The 15,826-nt window shown below is 42.0% G+C and overlaps 1 protein-coding gene across 19 annotated transcripts in view; it reads left to right on the forward strand.

Annotated features, from left to right (window-relative positions):
• Window positions 1-9,036: 9,036 nt before the first annotated feature.
• The window catches only part of CRACD (capping protein inhibiting regulator of actin dynamics), a 279,581-nt gene continuing 272,791 nt past the window's right edge, over window positions 9,037-15,826 (forward strand). For 10 of the 19 annotated variants that reach the window (XM_077848108.1, XM_077848093.1, XM_077848087.1 and 7 more), the window contains exons 1-2: window positions 9,439-9,631; window positions 9,734-9,826. The gene's annotated coding sequence lies outside the window, so the exon portion shown is untranslated. Of the gene's footprint in view, window positions 9,154-9,438; window positions 9,632-9,733; window positions 9,827-15,826 lie in introns of those variants that run through there. The other 9 variants (XM_077848089.1, XM_077848084.1, XM_077848097.1 and 6 more) reach the window with 5 other exon arrangements.

Below are 15,826 nucleotides of genomic sequence, written 5' to 3' on the forward strand. Positions count from 1 at the left end.
GCCCTTATTACTTATGGCACAGAAAGTAGCATAAGGATCATGTCTTCACTGGTTCTCCTTACCCCCCAAAACACCAAGGGAGGGAGTGGGAGGGACCCAAATGAATCCAACATGAAGAGGTTCATGTCCCAGCCTAGGAACACTAAGTTTAGGGAACCCATCTCTTTTATAACAAACAGTAAGTAAGCCTGCTCTTTGTCTGAGGAGACATTGCTGCATCCTTCTATGTTGCTCATGGCAAACATGATTGCTCATGGCAAGCCCAATGCTGAAAAGTGGCATGCGTAAAGATTGATTAGGGCTTTGCATTCTTGGCATGCCCACAATGAGAACATACAGGGATGTTCAGAGTCCATGGCAGCGTCTCTCGAGGATAATCTACACCTTGACCCTATATGTTCTTGACCAAACTTAAGTTTTTATGTAATTATGCCACTTCATTGGCCATGCTGCTTAATTTAACCAACAGGGGCTAAGATCAAACCTGTTCAATTTGTCTCATATAGTTTTAGATAAGGCTAATGATATCAATAAGATTCTAAGCAGCAGGAAGAGGCTAACCAGCTCTACTGACCTCATTCATGCTTTGCAGTATCCCAGACACAGCCAACTGCAAATAAATATGGGGAACAGTGGGTGTTATTTTAGATATCCGGGATATAGTCTAAGGTCAATCTGTTATTCATGATGACTCTTGCAACATAGACTGATCCACTCATCTCTGGTATCATTGTCAACGGGGCAATAGATATGCCAAAATATAGATGAGCCTCATCCACAACGGAAAGATAGGCTGTGGCCATCTCTCCCCCACTTACAGATAGCCCAAAGAGTCACAAGTTGCTCTAGCTTGGAGTTTATTTTGAAACTTGATTTGGATGGTCATTACATTGGTTTAGTTAAGAAACATGGGCCATGTCATGGAGTAGTTGCAGCCTGGATAGGCATACATGGCATAACCAAGGCTGCTCAGTAATCAAGAGAAGCTATGAATTTGCATCGATCAGGTTTTTAAAAGATTGTACTAAAAAAAAAAAAAAAAAGATTGCGTTGGTCTGTGTGCTTGTACATATACAAGGCAGAGTCCATGTTTGGGAGCTGCCACTGATGGCATTAGGCATAACGAAATGGTGGAAGAACAGCCGTGCTTGCGTGAATTTTTCTGTTCTCCTAGCACATGGCCAGGGATGACAGATAGAAGCAGGTTAGATTGCCAGCCACTGCAGTTTCTTGATTCAGGCAGACCATATGATTTTTTGCCAGGCTGCAATGTAGGCTCTTTGTAGGGGACAAAGAGGGCATTCATTGCTATTGGTTTGGGCCCCGCTCAAAGAATGCTGATTTGTGGATTAGCAGATATAAAGGACCAAATAGAATGCCCAATAGAGGCACATACTGACTCCTGTTCCCAAAAAAGTCCCCACAAGATGCTCAACCTCCTTTTTGGTTGGGGCATGGCTGGAGACACAGCACTTTTTCCTGAGGTGCCAGAGGAATTGAATAATGTGAATCTGTCCATACAGTCCCAAGAAGCTTCACTTGGCAAGTAGGCCTCTGAATTTTGTTGAGGGTTATCAGCCACCTCTGCTGGTGGAGTTGTTAGGGAGTCCTCCTTAAAACAGAGGTTTCTGACTTGCCATCTGATAGGATATCATCTTCAAGAGGAAAACTGTGAAATTAGAGGGTAGAGGCACCCATGCTAAAATCCTGACTCACCTACTAGTGACAAATGGCAGTTAAGTTTGTCCCACAAGCATGTCTCTACTTTCTGCTCTTCCCTGATTGGGATAAATCCCCTCTGACACTTATGGTACAGGTATATAAGTATATAACACCTCAATTCCTACTATTCCATTCAGATGTGCAAGCAACAACAGTGTTTTTTTTTTTTTTAAGATTTTATTTATTCATAAGAGACACAGAAAGAGAGGCAGAGACACAGGCAGAGGGACAAACAGGCTCACCACAGGGAGCCGGATGTGGGACTCGATCCCAGGACCCCGAGATCACGACCTGAGCAGAAGGCAGATGCACAACCACTGAGCCACCCAGGCGTCCCTATTCTTTTTCTTCTTCTTTTTTCTTTTTTTTCCTATTCTCTTTCTTAAGTCAGTTTTGGTAACTCAGTTTTTCTGCAAAATCTATTTCATCTAGATTTTTAAAAAATCTATAACTTAGTAATTTCTCTTTTCTTATGAAATGTTTGCATGTGTATGTGTGTGTGTGTCCTCACTAATTGACCACAGGTTGGCCAATTTTTTTTCTAAGAATCAACTTTTTATTTTGTTGATCAAATCCTTTGCTTGATTTGTTTTCTATTTCATTGACTGCTCTTTTCATCCCTTCCTTCTTTCTGCTTTTGTTGTTTTTGCTTTCCTTCTTGAGTTATGTACTTAGCTCATTTTTAATCTTTCTTATTTTCTATTTTTTAAGATTTTATTTATTTTTTTATTTATTCATGAGAGATACAGAGAGAAAGAGAGAGAGAGAGGGAGAGGCAGAGGCAGAGACACAGGCAGAGGGAGAAGCAGGCTCCTCCATGCAGGGAGCCTGACGTGGGACTGGATCCTGGGTCTCCAGGATCAGGGCCTGGGCTGAAGGCGGTGCTAAACCGCTGAGCCACCTGGGCTGCCCCTTTTATTTTCTAATGTATTCATCAAAGGCTACAAAATTTCCCCTGAGAACTTCAGGCTGTTCCCCCACATGGTTTTTAGTCTTTTTTTTTTTTTTTTTTTGTCCTTGCTTTCTAAATAGATTTCTATTTCAGTTCTGAATTACTTCTTAATTGGGGTCACTACATAATTTATCCTCCAAATGTGGACACTTTTGCCAATGAAATATATATTATGTCAGGACAATAGGTAAAAGTCAGGACTGTTTTGGGTGAACTGGAAAATACGGTCATCCTATTTTTATCACACTATTTTTTAAAAGATTTATTTGTTTGTTTGAGAGAGAGACCGACGGAGAGAGAGAGAGAGCATGAGCAAGAGGGACAGAAGGAAAGAGGGAGAAAATCTCAAGCAGACTCTGTGCTGAGTGCAGAGCCCAATGGGGAGCTCGATCCCACTACACTGAGATCATGACCAGAGCTAAAACCCAGAGTCAGATGCTTGACCAACTGCACCCCCCAGGTGCCCCCTATGGTCATCCTATTTTTAACAAAAGAGTTATTAAAAAGTAAGAGAAGTTTTAAATTTCCCACATAGTGGTTACAAATTTTAAATTTGTTGAATTTTGATGGATTTAGTTTTTTGAAATTTATTAAGGTTTGGTTTTTTGGCCTAAAAGTTGATTAGTTTTTGTGACTGGTGCCAATAGTTTTGTACAAAATGCATATTTTCTGCTTGGTGAATACACATCTCTTGATATCTTTTGGATCAAACTTGTTAATTCTGTATATGGTTAGGATGCCTGAATGGCTCAGTGGTTGAGCATCTGCCTTCAGCTCAGTGTATGCTCCCGGGATCTGGGATCGAGTCCCCAATCAGGCTCTTTGCGGGGAGCCTGCTTCTCCCTCTGCCTATGTCTCTACCATTCTCTCTTTATCTCTGTGTGTCTCTCATGAATAAATGAATAAAACCTTTTAAAAAATCTCTATATCGACTATCTCTATAGATTTGTGTGATTTGTCAATTTCTTTTCTTTTTTTTTTATGATAGGCACACAGTGAGAGAGAGAGGCAGAGACATAGGCAGAGGGAGAAGCGGGCTCCATGCACCAGGAGCCCGACGTGGGATTCAATCCTGGGTCTCCAGGATCGCGCCCTGGGCCAAAGGCAGGCGCCAAACCGCTGCACCACCCAGGGATCCCTGATTTGTCAATTTCTAAGAAAAGTTAAAAAGTATCCCACTCTAAGAGCAAATTTTTAACTTTTCCTTTTGTTTCGGTTTTTGGCTTAAATATTTCAAAAGCTCTGTTAGATATGTAAAGTTTCAGGACTGTTATATATATATATATATATATATATATATATATATATATATATATAATATTTTATTTATTTATTCATGAGAGACACACACAGAGAGGCAGAGACACAGGCAGAGGTAGAAGCAGGCTCCATGCAGGGAGCCCGATGTGGGACTCGATCCCAGGACCCCAGGATCACGCCCTGAGCTGAAGGCAGATACTCAACTACTGAGCCACTCAGGTGCCCCAGGACTGTTCTATTTTTTGTCGGCTTGTACATTTTAGCACTTGATACCTTTTTTTGACATCTCTTTTATCAGGTATTAACATTGCTACAGCTTTTTGAAATATAGTTTATATACATCCATACAATTCATCCATTTAAATGTATGATTTAATGATTTTTATTATATTTGGAGAGCTGTGTGACTCTTACTACAACCAATTTTAGAACATTTTCATCATCCCCCAAAAGAAGCATACTCACTGAGAGTTACTCACCACTTTCCTCCAACTTTCTTCCTCCAACCATGAAATCTGTTACTATCTCTATAGATTAACCTGTCATACAGGTTAATTTGGTAAAGGTGGAATCATACAGTATGTGGTCCTTTATGTCTGGCTTTTAGCTAGCATAAGATTTTCAAGGTTCATCCATGCAGTAGCATGTATCAGTATTTCATTTCTTTTAATCTCCAAATAGTAGTATTCCATTGTATGGATAAGAGCACATTTTGTTCAATCCATTCATCAGTTGATGGACATTTGTATTGTTTCCACTTTTTGGCCATAATGCTACTATAAATATTCATGTACATTTTTTTTTTCATGTACATGTTTTAGAGGGATATGTTTTCATTTCTTGAATGTATACTTTGGATGGAAATTCTGGGTCATGTGATATCTCCATATTTAACATTTTATTTTCTTTTTTTAAAATATTTATTTATTCATGAGACACAGAGAGAGAGAGAGAGAGGCAGAGACACAGGCTCCATGCAGGGAGCCTGACATGGGACTCGATCCCTGGTCTCCAGGATCACACCCTGGGCTGAAGGCAGCGCTAAACCGCTGAGCCACCTGGGCTACACGATATTTAACATTTTAAAGAACTGCCAATTATTTCCTTAAGTGGCTGCACCATTTTATGTCATCACCAGCAATATATGAGGATTCCAGTTTTTCTACATTCTCACCAACACGTTATTATATATTTTTAATTATAGCTATCCTAATAGGTATTTCATTGTGATTTTGATTTGCACATCCCTCTTGGTTAATGGTGTTGAGCATCTTTTCATTTTCTTATTGGCTACTTGCATATCATCATTGGAAAAATATCTGTTTAGACCCTTTGCTCATTTTAAAATTAGGATGCTTGCCTTTTTAATTATTGAGTTATACAAGTTCTTTATATGTTCTGTATACAAGTCCCTTTATCAGACATATAATTTTCTTTTTTTAATTGGTTAATTTTTTTTTTTGAAGATTTTATTTATTCTTGAGAGACACAGAGAGAGAGAGGCAGAGACACAGGCAGAGGGAGAAGCAAGCTCCTCACAGGAAGCCTAATGCGGGACTCAATCCTGGGACTCCAGGATCATGCCCTGAGCCAAAGGCAGACGCTCAACCGCTGAGCCACCCAGGTGTCCCCAGACATATAATTTTCAAATATATTTTTTCATTCTGTGACTCATATTTTCACTCTCTTGATGGTATCATTTGTAGCACAAAAGTTTTTAATTTCGATGTAGTTTAATTTACTTTTTTGTTGTTGTTGTTGCTTTGTGCTTTTGGATGTCATCTAAGAAACCATCGTCTGACTCAGGAATGTAAAGATTTACTCATGTTTTCTTCTAAGAGTTTTATAATTTTAGCTCTTTCCTTTAGGTTTACGATTCATTTTGAATTAATTTTTGTGAATGGTGTGAGATAGTTGTCCAGCTTCATTCTTTTGCATCTGGATATCCAGTGGTCTCCTTTGCTTTTTTAAATTAGTATTTGCCTTCCTCTATCATCTATCTATATCTATCATCTATTTATTTTTAAAAGATATTACTTATTCATTAATGAGAGACACAGAGAGAGAGGCAGAGACCTACCTAGACAGAGGGAGAAGCAGGTTCCTTGCAGGCAGCCTCGTGCTGCACTCTATTCCCGGACTAGGATCACACCCTGAGCCGAAGGCAGATGCTCAAACTCTGAGCCACGCAGGTGTCCCTGCTTTATTTTTAGATACCATCATAACTTTGTAATTTAGTTGTTATGTATATGAGATCCAACAGTTATCCTCATTTCGTAGATTTGATGAAGTGTCTGAATGACAGACCCATGCATAAAGAGAAAGTACAATGGATAGGATAGGTGTTCTGATTTCTCACCCCATCCCAGGAGCTATTGATTGCCCTCTGAGCCATTTAAATAAGGCCGCCTCACTCACAATAAAAATTCAGAATATGGGGCACCTGGGTGGCTCAGCTGTTGAGCATCTGCCTTCAGCTCAGGTCATTATCCGGGGTCCTAGGATTGAGTCCCACCTTGGGCTCCTCGCAGGGAGTCTGCTTCTCCCTCTGCCTATGTCTCTTTCTTACAGCCTTTCCATAACCCCTAATATAGCAGTTAAGTGGTTAAATATTTTAAAAATTCCCAATGTTCTTCATCTTTTGTGTTATATTATGGTCTCTGAAAATCTGTCTTAACTGAAAGGCAGCTATTTCAAACATTTTTTAAAAGATTTTATTCATTTATTCATGAGAGACAGAGAGAAAGAGGCAGAGACACCGGTAGAGGGAGAAGCAGGCTCCATGCAGGGAGCCCGACGTGGGACTCGATCCCGGGTCTCCAGGATCACACCCTGGGCTGAAGGCAACACTAAACCGCAGAGCGACCCGGGGAAAGGCAGCTATTTCAAAAGTGAAATACTGGGCTGATACCTGGTTTACTGTGTCACACTATTATTACAGCACCAAATGTAGGAACTATGAATGAATGTGTTTGAAAAGTGAAGGAAAAAAACAGAACCTGTCAAAAGTGGTGCCTGACAGCTTTGATTTCTGAGGCCCATGAGACACAAAGCCCAACTAGAAAGCTCTCCTATGAGCATTAAATTCTCTAGGACTCTTTCAATATATTTTAAAAAAGATTTTATTTATTTATTCATGAAAGACACAGAGAGGCAGAGACATGGGCAGAGGGAGAACCAGGCTCCATGCAGGGGGGCTGACAAGTCCCAAGACTCCAGGGTGACGCGCCCCCCCTCCCAAAAGCAGGCGCTAAACGCTGAGCCACCCAGGCGTCCCAACTCTTTCAATATTTGAAGGCTGTATAATTGGGAGTACCTTGCCCTGCAAATTTTTTTTTTTTTTTTTTTTTTTATGATAGTCACAGAGAGAGAGAGAGAGAGAGGCAGAGACACAGGCAGAGGGAGAAGCAGGCTCCATGCACTGGGAGCCTGATGTGGGATTCGATCCCAGGTCTCCAGGATCGCGCCCTGGGCCAAAGGCAGGCGCCAAACCGCTGCACCACCCAGGGATCCCCTTGCCCTGCAAATTTAGAAGATGGAGATCTACACTTGATTTGTGTACATTTGAGTTTTCATACAGTCTGTTTTCATGTAGTTGGCAAGACTAAATATGTCAAGAAAAAAATCTCAGTTATATGTTCTACACAGATTTAAATTTTGGCTCTGAGAACTTCTAGTGCTACTGGATCAGATCAGAAAGAATTAAAAAAAAAATTCCAGTATAGTTAACATACAATGTTAAATTAGTTTCAGATGTACAATATAGGGGTTCTCAAATCAGAAGACACTCGCTCAGCTCCTGGTAAAATTCTTCTTTATGCTTATTTGGAATGAAGCAGACATCATTTAGAATACGCAAACACTGAACAACTGAATTTTACCTATATTCACAATGTTTATTTAGAAAAACCCAGTTGGGGCAGGCCCGGTGGCTCAGCGGTTTAGCGCCGCCTTCAGCCCAGGATGTGAGCCTGGAGATCCAGGATCGAGTCCCACGTCGGGCTCCCTGCATGGAGCCTGCTTCTCCCTCTGCCTGTGTCTCTCATGAATAAATAAATAAGATCTTAAAAAACAACAACAAAGAAAAGCCCAGTTGGATAAAGCAACATGCACTAGACTCTCTCAGTATCAAAGTTTATTCTTTGAAGTCCTGCAGTTACATCATAACTATTAGTTCTGCTTTTGGCATCAGGATATGTGACTCAATATTCAGCCCCTATTAGATCACCTGTCATCTTTTGTTACAGGCGTTTTTCCTAAACTTTGTTTCCATTTTCTTTATTAATAACGATACCGCATTATGTTTTAGCGTCTTTGCGGGTCTAGCGAAGGCAAAGATCCCTAGAGACTGATTTCCGAGTTTCACTGAAGCGGCCACAGCGAAACGTATGGAGAAAAAAAAGTCTCAGCGTCTCCAGTTAGGCCACAAAATGAAAAGCGATCCCGATTTTCCTTAAAACATCAAACTTCGGCGCAGCCCCGGTGGCGCAGCGGTTTAGCGCCGCCTGCGGCCCAGGGCGTGACCTTGGAGACCCGGGATCGAGTCCCGCGTCGGGTCCCTGCGTGGAGCCTGCTCCTCCCTCTGCCTGTGTCTCTGCCTCTCCCTCTCTTTCTCGGTCTCCAATGCATAAATGAATAAAATCATTTATTCTAGTGAATAAAATCTTAAAAAAAAAAACCATCAAACTTCGTATTGAATCTCAACACGGATGGGGACACGATGCCTCGGTGCAGAGGCATCTTCCAGCGCCCGGTGTGGCGGCGTGGGCGCTCCGCGGGGACCTGCGGGGACCTGCCTGTGGCGCCGGCTTCGCGTGCTGCGGGCGACGACCGGCGGGACCCCCCGCGGCGGCAGACCCAGCGCCCAGCGCAGCCGCCGCCGGTGCGGGGCGGGAGCCGTCGGACGCGCGCTTCCCCGCGGCCCGGGCCCGGGGTCTGGGTCGGGGGCGGAGGCGGAGGCGGGCGGGGCGGCGGCGCGGGTCCGAGCGCCTGAGGCGCCGGCGGAGCACGTGACCACGGCGCGCGGGGCCGGGCGCGCAGTGCCGCGCGGCGGCGGCGGCGGGGAGAGCAATGGAGGCCGCGGCCGCCTGAGGGGCGGGTGCGCTGCCGGGGCTGCTGCGGGGGCTGCCGCTGCCGAGCCGCCGGCGGGGTCGCGTCCGCCCGCCGCGCGCGCGGGGCCGCCGGTCGCCGTCCGGTCGCTGTGGCCGCGGGGGACTCAGGTGAGCGCCCCGTCGGCCCCGCGGCCGCAGCCACACAATGGGGGCAGCGCGCGGGCTTCCCCGCTGCCCTCGCGACCCCCTCCCGCCTCCTCGTCGGCGCCGCGCCCTGGGGCGTGCGGGCTCCGCGGACTGCGGGGCGGGCCCTGCCTGAGGGGCCGGCGCAGGGAGCCCGGGCGGCCGAGCCTGCGGGCGGGCTGCGCCCCGGGAACTCGCGGAGAGCGCGGGAGCTGGTAACGCCCGCTGCCCGCCCCGCGCCGGGCGCCCTGACCCGGGGGCCGGGGGTCCGGGGGTCCGGGGGTCCGGGGGTCCCCGCTGCGGCCGGGGCAGCGCGACACCTCGCCGTCTGGGGTCTCGGACGCCGACGGCGCGCAGCCCTCTCCCCCGCCGGAGCTGCCGGGCTTTGTTTAACCTCCGCCAAGCCATTTCGCACAAACTCCGGTCGCCCCGGTTCTGATGAGCCACCACTTTGATGGCCGAGGCAAGACAAAGGTTCTCCCTGTTTGAGGGCTGCGGCCGGGGCGGGGGGCCGCACTCCGCCGCCGCCAGGGCTGTGAAACGCGCTCCGCTTATCTCCCCTCAGGCGCTCCTGGCGATGCTTTCCCCGGTCCTGTGACCGTCCTTCCTCGCCGAGGTCTGCCGGGGTGAGATTGGACCTCCCGACCCCACGGATACGGTAGGTGGGGTATGGCTTTTATGTTCGTGGTTATCGGCAAACCCAAGGGCGGACGTTTACGTTTCGTGTTTGTCGTTCTCAGAAAAAAAAAAAAAAAAAAAAAAAGCATCGTGGTAATTTTGTGAATTCTGGATTTTTTGAGAAAGAACGTGTTTTTGAGAAAGGGCGCGTTGACTCAGTAGGTGGAGGGGGACAAGGTGGAGGGGGGCACCTGGTGACTACGACCATGTGTTGTGAAATTTTAAGACGGTTTTAGGGGATAATGGCCCGGAAACTGATCTGGGGTAGGTGAGGGAGTGTGAGTATGTTGGGGGTGGTGGGGATGGAGAGGGAGTGGTTAGAATACAAAGGATAAGGCAATTTTAGTAAAGGGTCCTTAGTAAATACCGCGAAGCAAGATTTCAAGTCACCAAGTTGCCAGTACATCTATATTCACCTTTGTCAGAATCACCTATCTTAGTCGTTGCATTATATTTAAAATGGCCAACAGTTACTTGGTGTTGTATGCGACTCAGGAATCCGAATACAACAATCAATTTTGAGTCCTTTTTAAAACGTCAACAAAGGAAATACACCTTCGCCACCGCCTCCTTTATAAGAAACCTGAATCCTAGTTCAAAATATTCAACAGAAAATTGCCTGTAAGAGAAGAAATTTCAAAGGCAAGTTTTCTAAAAGAACATTTTGGAAAATGCATCTTATGTAGGTGATAGGGTTGCGCTGTAGATTACTTCAACTCAGAAATGGGAAGGGGAAAAAAAAATCATGCTACTAGATTGCCCATTTCCAATATTAAAATGTGTTTTCTTCAAAACCTTATTTTTACAGTCACCTCTGACATCGAGGAACTTTCACGCCAAAGGCTTAGTACTTAGCACTAAAATTGGAGTCAAGAAAATAGTAATATCTACTCACCATACTTAGGCATTTGGTGCAGGAAACAAAAGCTACCACGTAGTTTTTTCTAAACTGTAAAGCACTATAGTAAATGTAAGCTATTTTTGCTGGATGAACTTGTGGCTTACAAAAATTAATTGAAATTAATATGAAGTTCTCCAGGCAAGGGATAGTTTATAGTATTTTTCTGTAGTGTACATTTCTAATTTGGCTTATGGTAGGTGTTCAATAAATAGTTATGGAAAGAATAAATTAATGGAAAATAGAATACAGATGGATAAAACATGCATACAGATTGAATTGGCTTTCTTTTTTTGGTTTAATGAAGAGTTGCTGAAGGCCTACTGTGTGTCAAAACTGTGCAAAATGTTTCCACAGATAGTTTATAAAAGCCTGGTGAGCTTCCTTTTTTGATCATTTTTTGATATATGTTTCTATGAAGAACAGGGCCCATTGGGTGGTATTAATGATCACTCTCATATAACTGGGTTGCACAATAAAGCATTTCACTTGTTGTGTATACATATACTTTCTCATAATGGCCTCTGAGAAGGCAGGCCAGATATTATCATTCTTGTTTTGTAGGTGAGGAAATCCAGACACAGTGAGATTAAATGACTTGCCAACTCCTTGCCACTGAAGCAACAATGCCAGGGACAGAGGCTGGATCTCATACCTAGTGTTTTCACCTCTGAATCACACTGTCTTTTTCAAGACATACTATACTCTAGAAAATCACTCTCAAAATAGGCTTCATGAAAAAGTCTAACTTTGGGGACGCCTGGGTGGCTTAGTGGTTGAACACCTGCCTTCGGTTCAGGGCGTGATCCTGGAGTCCCAAGATCGAGTCCCACATTGGGCTCCCTGCATGGAGCCTGCTTCTCTCTCTGCCTGTGTCTCTGTCTCTCTCTCTTTCTTTCTGTGTCTCTCATGAATTAAAAAAAAAAAATTCTAACTTTTAAATAACTTTTATATAAGGAAAACTTCTATTTTAACAACCTAGTAATTGCTGAAGTGGTTAAATGTGCAAGTTCTAGAGTCAGGTGACTAAATTTGAACTAGCACTGCATCTTTGGCAAGTGACTAGATATCTTCAAGTCTCAGTTTCCTCATCTGTAGAATGGTGGAAATAATAGTACCTATCTTATAGGGTTTGGGGAAGTATCAAACGAAATCATGTGCATAGCACAATGTCTTGCAAAAACTAAGCATTCACTGTCAACTAATTATCATTATTATACTGTAAAGTAGTGACTTTAGTTATTTTAAAAAGATGTTATTTATTTGAGAGAGTGAGAGCGAGAGAGCGTGTGCAGGTGTGCTAGGGGTCAAGGGAAGGAGCAGAGGGGGAAGGAGAAGGAGAGGGAAAGAATCTCAAGCAGACTCTGCCAAGCGTAGACTCCCAGTCAGGGCTCAGTCTCATGACCTCGAGATCATGACCCCAGCTGAAATCAAGAGTTCGATGCACAACTGACTGAGCCACCCAGGCGCCTTTAAAACAGTGGCTTTTAGTTTTTTTGCCCAGTAAGAGGTGAATTTTATATTGCCAGTCAGTATACAGACACATTACAAATACGTTAAAAAAATTCATAAATCAATGCTTAGGCTTCCTATGTGGAATGCATTCTTATATTTCTATCTTATTTAAAAATGCTGGTTAAGAATCTCAGATTCATTAATGGTTAGAACCTGAAGTTTGAAAAGCACTAATGTAAGGGATGATCAGGTTAAATGAAAGAAAAATCTGCTATTGAATCTTTATATTTTTCCTTTTAACCATTTATATCATTTGGAATGAATATTAAATCACACTGAAAATGGATTCTTAAATATTTTGTAGTAATTACAGCCGTTTATTGAATATCATGATCTAGGTAGTGTGCTAAGCAGCCTATTTATGTATGTTATCTAATTTAGTGCTCACGACAGCCTGTAATTTGGCCCTGTGTTTCCATTTGATAATTGAGATTAAGACTCAGAGAGGTTTTATTAACTTGCCCAAGGTCATAAAGTTAGTAGAGATGAAGCAAGAATTCATACTGAGTTCTGTTTGACCCCAGAGTTCTCTGCTGTCTCCCCCCCCCCACACTCTGTTCCTATGTTCTGTCACAGGTGATTGCTGTAGATGTATCATTCTTTTTGTGTAAATTCTTTTTGTTGTATCAAGAATTTACCTCTTGAGGTACATCTTTGTAGTTTCCTTTGAAAGGACCCACCTGAAGAAAATTTTCTACTTAAAGTAGGAAAGCATATTGGGTAGACTAGTACTTCATTTTGACTTGGCCATTCTTTGATGTAAATATTTTGGAATAGCTTATCAGGTTTTTACGATAGAGTCAATTAATTGGTCAGTTTTATTGAGCACCCAGAGGCTTAATATGTCTTCAAAAGAGAGATGAAATAGCTGTGTAACCATAAAAAGACTTCATTACAAATGAATGCCAGCTTTTGTTAAGGCACAAAATGAAGACTTAAGAGCTGCAAAGAGTATTTTATAGTATATTGGTTTGTCTCAAAATCATCAGGCAGTAAAAATATTTATTTTGTAAGGTACTTGTAAGGAAGTACAACTAACTGCCCTATTTAAAAAAATTAAAAAAACATTTTTTTTTGTATTTCAGTTCTTTGCAAGTGTTTCTTAATTTCTTTTTTAAAGATTTTATTTATTTATTCATGATAGACTTCGAGAGAGAGAGAGGCAGAGAGACACAGGCAGAGGGAGAAGCAGGCTCCATACTGGCAGCCCGACGTGGGACTCGATCCCGGGACTCCAGGATTGCGCCCTGGGCCAGAGGCAGGCGCTAAACCGCTGAGCCACCCAGGGATCCCCAGTGTTTCTTATTTTTTAGCAGTATTTCAATTTTAATTTTTCTGATTTTTGGGAATTTTTCTCTTCTAAAAATATTGTCAGAAAGAATTAAGGAATGTTTTGAGGGAATATATTTTATAAATAGTACTTAGAATTTACAATAGATGATTTTAAATGACAGTGTGGAAAAGCAGATTTCACTGTTTCACATTTACATCTTAAAATTCAGACTCTTGCAGTATTTGGTTTGCCTATTACTGTCGACATACAGGAGTGTCTCTTAATAAATGATTATTAGGTGCTTAAATATATACAAATATGCTCCTGTTTTTACATTATAGTGTCTCTGTGCATGGAGCTTTAAACTATTAACTGTATGTTTAAACACTTTATTTGTTGAATTAGGGTTAGTCTTTTCAGATTTGATAATTTTAAAGTCAGTTTGTCATGATATATTAGACAAAGAACAGCAGTTTCATGGTTTATTTATGTGGTTTGAAAATCCATATGTTTCTCTTCATCAGTCTTCATTTTCTGTTAAGATTAGATAAAAGTGAATTTATTGTTTTATATCAGATTTCATCTTAGGTTAGCCCTCAAAAAATTGTTTTGCCGCTAATGAAATTTGTGTACATTTAGTAAGCTTAGATCTAATGCTTAATTTATTAACTTCTTTTGTTTAATACTCGACCCTTAGTGAAGTGGTATAGTTTGTGTGAGCATCAAGAAACATTCCAGCTATTGAATAGTTGTTGTAATTTGAATACTAAACCTGGTTACCATTACATTTTGTACTATTATTTTTTTCTTAAAGTATAATTGATATAACACGTATATCATATGGTGTACAACATATGGATAGTACTATTCTCAATGTGAAAATTCTTAGAGATAAGAGCACAATCAATTTAGATGTTATACTAGTGGCTTTGAGGCAGATACATATGCATATCGTAGATTTACATTTATGTATGATTTCCACAGATATGAGAAGTGCAAGACTATAAACTCTTAATCTATAAATTGAAAAAATTCTTACATAACTTTGAGAAAATTAAAAAACAGTAAAAACCTTTGAGATGTTGAATGTCTTATAGTTACATGTTATCAGAAACAGTTAAGAAGCTAAATAGCCCAACCATGTGGAATAACTTTTATATTGTAATAAGTTTGCATATGAAAAGGTGATTCCATTTGAAATGTGAAAATTAAAAGCAGGAATATTTTCAATCAGATTTTAAAATCTTCACCAGCTCTTTCAGATGTTTGTAGAGTTTTTCAAAAGTGTACTTTAAGGCTTACGGGGAAATTTCAATAAACTTGCTTCTAAAACTTGTGCTACATTAAATATTAGGAGTTTGAGGCAAAGATACAGAAACTGCAGCCCTGAAACACTTTGGGAAATATTTAAATCAGAAGTGAGTACTCAGCTCATTAGAGACAGGTTGTTAGAATGTAAAACAGGTAGTAGCTGCTAAGAGGAATTATTCCCAGTAACAAGAAGGACAATTTACTAGAAAGGTGTTGGTTTTTTACCAGAGGAGGTAAGAACAATCTACCCAGAGGTCCACTGGCCTCCCTGGGGAGGGATTGGCTGGCACTGTGGGACAAGGGGAACAGTCAGGGAGGGGATGCAATAGAGAAATTTGGTGATTATTTCAATCTGAGATAAGCTGGATTCAGTATATAATCTGTGAAGATTCTTGTTAACCCATGGTTTATAATTGTTAACCCATGGTTTCCTCACAAAGGAGACAGAGAAGGGAAAGGCCATGGTCCTATGATCACTGTTTTTGGAAGAGTCAACATCAGTACACTGAACCCCCTTGACAAAGCCATTTGTGGGCTTAGGTGGAGGTCTAATGTTCTTAGGGAAGCTTGTGACTGATCGAGCAGAGCTAGTAAGACACTGCTGGTGAATTCCAGATTGCTTTAAAGGTTGCATGCAGGATTTTCTTCATTTTGAAAAGTTCTTAATAAATGTAGAGTGACTTTTTCTCTACCAGGGTATTGTGACAGACACAGTGGACTTTCTTGGCACTATTAATGATGCAGCTGCCCAGGCATGTTTGTGATGGGTTAACTGTTTTCTAGAGTTAATGAGGTCAGGGTCACAGGTTCAATTCTTGGGAAGGCCAGTTAGCTTTGCTTTGTTCTCTGATCTCATATTGTACTCTTAACCCAGACTAGCCATCTGGTGAAGGCAGATCATTGATCACAAAGGGACTAATAAACAAGACAGTGTGAGAAGAGCAGCATGACTCTTTCTAGAACAGTGGATATTGAGTAATTAG

Source organism: Canis aureus, chromosome 14 (assembly GCF_053574225.1).
Source record: "Canis aureus isolate CA01 chromosome 14, VMU_Caureus_v.1.0, whole genome shotgun sequence".
In the NCBI taxonomy this organism is placed as follows: Eukaryota; Metazoa; Chordata; class Mammalia; order Carnivora; family Canidae; genus Canis; species Canis aureus.